Below are 4,342 nucleotides of genomic sequence, written 5' to 3' on the forward strand. Positions count from 1 at the left end.
CCCCTGCTGGTGATCACCCCCTCCCCACCCGCCCCACCTTTGACTGATCTCAACTCCTATTGGCTTAGGCCCATGGCCCCTCCCAGGAGCCTCCATTCCCCCCCCTGGGTGCTCCAGGCATACTGACTGCTGGGCTTGGTGCTGGACTGGGATCCCCTACCCAGTGAGTGCTGAGACAAGGCTGTTTAGGGATTGGGTCACTGAAGTTTAGAAGGTAGGATAAAATGGACCAAGGGGCCTGGGGACTGATCTACATGGAAGGGTACCAAGTTCATATCTAGAGACCAGCCAGAGTATGGTGGGAATGTGTGCCCATGATCCAGGGCTGACTGGCTAAGACTGGAGGTGAGTGTGGCATGGAGATCTCCATTTGGGGTACCTGTCTCTCTGGGTGTCTCTGTCACTCATTGGAAAATCAAGTAAACTTAAAAGAAATGGGCCCTGAGTCACAGGGGCATCTCTCCTGGGGCTCCCTGTTCTCTGTGTCCTGGGCAGGAAGAAGTACCAGCAGTCCCAGACTCCCAAAGACAAACCTCCTCCAGCTCAGATAGGCATCCCTCCTAGCCTGGAGCCTATGAAGCCCCTGTGTTTTCATGAGGATCCTCAGCCACACCAGTTCCTGGAGCAGGGGTGAGGCAGAACATGGAGTGAATCTTTAGCATCTAGAAGGAGGGGTGTGGACTGGAGGGTAGCATCCCCAAGTGCAGTGGTTCTGATGCTCTTCTGTGCTTTCTTGCATAACTTTTGTGATTTCACATTTGAAAATTTAAGTCTATGAAATGTTAATATGTTTGGTGTTACTGATGAGTTCCAGAGTTTGCATTGATGTCCCTTTTTTCAGCTTTCCTAGTTCTGCTGCCATTTGTGGAGCAGGCTTTCCTTTCTTCAATAAATTCCTTTTGTCCCGTTGACAAAACCAGTTGACTATATGTACACGGGTCTCTTTATGCTAAGTGTTCAGATCCAGATGTGCAAGTTCTTTAACTTTGCTCTTCAGTCTAATGTCATCTATTTTAGGTTTAAAAATAATGTGCTGATCGCTTTGTGGAAACTTGATTGGGATTCCGCTGAGTCTGTGGTTCAAGCGAGGAAGACTGTCTTCTAATAAGGAGTGTACTAGTATTGAACAAGGAGTTTGCCTGCATTTATTCATGTTTCTCTCAACTGGTTCAAGGTTTGGTGATTATATACTTGCATAAGTTTTGTTAGACTTGTGCATAAGGCTTTCTGTTTTGGGGGTGGTATCATATATGGATTTTTGTTTCATTTTAAATAGCAAATATCTCTTTAATGCTGATGTATAGGAACTCAACTGCTTTTTGGTTCTTGACCATCTGTAATACTTTGCTTCTTGTTATCATCATCCAGTGCATCAAAGCAGATGATGGGCTTTATTTTTATTTGACTCTCCAAGTTTACGGCTTCAAGCAATCAAAACTGGGACCAGCCAGTGGCATGGTGGTTAAAGTGTCTGGATCTCACATGACAGACTGTGCTGTTGGAGTTTCAGGAACAGCAGCTTGAAAACCATGCCAGGCCTGCATGCCCAAAATCCTGAGAGGAAGATACAGTAGAAGGGATTTTGGTGTGGTCATCTCACCCGAGGGGTGACTTCTTCCTTTCTGTCTCTCTGGCAAACAGGCCCTTGTCCATTTTTTTCTCTGTCTCTGGCCATTCCTCCAGGGAGTGAGTTCTCACTTTCCCTCTTTGTCTCTTTCTCATGTTCCCTAGAGAAAAGATAAGAAAGACCAGGACTCGGTGTTGGGTGGGCGGGTGGCCTGGTGCAGTCAGGGCTGTAGTTGCCCAGTGAGTGGTAGTGGGCGGGTTTTCCTGCCAGGACCCGCCCACCCAGGTCTGGGCTGTGCAGAGCACCTGGGACCCTCCTCCAGAGGCCTGGGGGCTTCTCCGGAGGGCGGAGGGCAGAGGGCAGGGAGCAGTAGGGAGGGAACCCTGCTCGGTGCCAGCTCCGTCCAAATGAGTGCTGCACGCCCCGGTGAGTTTGGCGGGCCCATTGGGGATTGCGGGGGAGCCAGGAGGAGCGTGGCATTTCTCCCAGTCCCTGGGAGAAGGGGGATGTCCCGTGTTTCCGCATACCCGGGGTGTTCTGGGGACGGTTGTGCTGGGGCAGAAAGGGGGACGTCCCTGGGCCGCTTGCCGCAGGCAGAGGGAAGCGCCTCGCGGATTGCGTTTTCCCCGTTTTTCTGTGTTAAAGGGTTGACTATTGAAAATGGAAAACTAGGTGGAGCAAAACCCGGACATCGCGTGGGTGTACCTCTATTATTCTGGTCTGACAAGACTGCATTCCACATGTACCTGTGACCCTAAGGGAAATTCCTGTCCTTTGCTCTGTTGAGAATGGAGCCTCTGCAGAGTGTCGCCAAGGTAGGGACCCAGGTCTGTGTGCTCTGACACTGCCTTAGATGAGACTCCATAGACCAGGACCATTTTAAATAAAATCGGGATTTGTTAAAGGTCACCTAACAGCAGGGAACCTGTGAGGCCTGGTCTTTCCCAGTGCGGGAGCTCAAGCTTTCCCATTGTTTGTTGATCGGTCTGCTATCGGTTTACTTTACAGTCCATTCTTTGATGTGCATTTTTCCAGAAAGTGTTTCTTCAATGTCTTTAGTTGGCTGCAATAGCTTTATCTTATTTAACTTAACTCTTCCTCTCTAATTTTCCACAGAATCTTTAATTTTATTTACTTCTATTTTTAATCAATAATACTTTAATAATGTATTTTAGTTTATCTTGTTTTCGATTGAGACAATGTTCACATTTGACAATTCTCATAATCCAGTAACCTTAAATATTTTAAAATTAATTTCTGGTTAAGAAGACCTCTTTAGGAGGACTCTTCTGTCAATGGTATTACTATTTTTTTAGTGTCGACGGAAAAAAATATAACCAACTGTAAAATTAATAATTAATGCGATTTATTTCCAAGCCAACTGTGTGACCTAGGCCGGAGAAGAGGCATACATGCCTTTTCTCGGAGTGATCATGTACAGAAGTTCCTTTTATTTGCTTTTGAGATTGACAGACAACATTTAATTAAAAGATTTCCCATTGGTCTGGCCCAAAAAGGCGGGACATGTAGAAGGTGGGGGGAGGCTTGTAGGTTATAGGTGGGCTCCGCAAATTCTTAGGTCAGCTATTGGAAGGGAAGATCCCTGTCTTGGGAAGAGATTAGTTAAAGAAAGGCTTAATCTACATCTTAAGGAAAAGGGAAGTACTCTGTCTTGGGAAGAAATAAGCAAAAGAATACACTGTAATTGGTTGAAATATACATCTCAAAGATACTATGCCATGGACAGGAGGTAGGAAGAATCCTGTTAATAGAAAGTAAATGGTCTGTTAATGTTTGTGGGCATGACTTCTCCAGTCCCCTTTTGAAAAGATTTTGGAAAAATAGGAAAAGTAGTCAGACTTCTGTCCACAGTAGTATGTCAGTTACTTTAATTGTCATATTTAAAACAATAGATTTGAAGTTACATTGGTAAGTAAAGCTCGAGAACACGGTACTTAGAAAGTTCCAAAGAACTTCAACTACATTCACTTGCAGTTTGCTGTTTAAAAGATGTATCAAGACAAAAGGAAACACTGCCACAATAGAATTCTTTTACATCATGGTCAGACACTTCTCAAGCTGCTTTCTGTAAGGCTGAGTCCTCTACCCACTTGGCTTTACTCCCCAGAAAGAGGTTCTGGAACACATTGAGTAATGAATTTGTATCTCCGTCTGTAGGTTCTGTTGAATGGTCTTTATCTTGCCTGAATTGTCCATCCTGTCCAAATCATCTTTCTGTTCATTGTTTTCAGCCAGTATTTCTAAAAGCTTACTTTTTGAAACTGTTTTAATTGTAATCTCTCTCTCTCTCTTTCGAGAGAGATTTTTTGCTATAGTGCACCTGCTCTTGCTGGAGAGACAGAGAGCCAGAAATCACCCCCTGGGTGGATGGCCATGCCACAATCCCTGCTCCATTCTCCTCTTGGGATTTTGGGTGCATATACACAAGCACCCTATGAGTTTTAAGCTGCTGTGTCAAATAGTTGACTACATGAGTCCAGTGATGTAACCATTATGCCATCTGCTGGTCCCACAATCTCTTCATTCTAATAATAAGCAGTTTTTCCTCGTTTTCTAAAAAAAATATTTTATTTAACTTTATTGATTTATTTTAATTTGACCAAAGAGGGAGAGAGAAAGAGAGAGAAAGTGAGAAAGCAAGCTGCCAGGTTCGAGACTAGAACCATGGTCAGCCATGTGGGTGTCCAGCACCCTTAAGCACCATTCCACCTGCCAGCCCCTAGCAGTTTTTCCTCTTAATCCCAAGATTCCTGC

The 4,342-nt window shown here is 45.0% G+C and overlaps 1 pseudogene; it reads right to left on the bottom strand.

Annotated features, from left to right (window-relative positions):
• Positions 1-572: 572 nt before the first annotated feature.
• The window catches only part of LOC102494512 (DTW domain-containing protein 2 pseudogene), an 8,754-nt pseudogene continuing 4,984 nt past the window's right edge, over positions 573-4,342 (bottom strand).

This window comes from Tupaia chinensis, unplaced genomic scaffold, assembly GCF_000334495.1.
Source record: "Tupaia chinensis unplaced genomic scaffold, TupChi_1.0 Scaffold147500_2, whole genome shotgun sequence".
NCBI classification, from domain to species: Eukaryota; Metazoa; Chordata; class Mammalia; order Scandentia; family Tupaiidae; genus Tupaia; species Tupaia belangeri.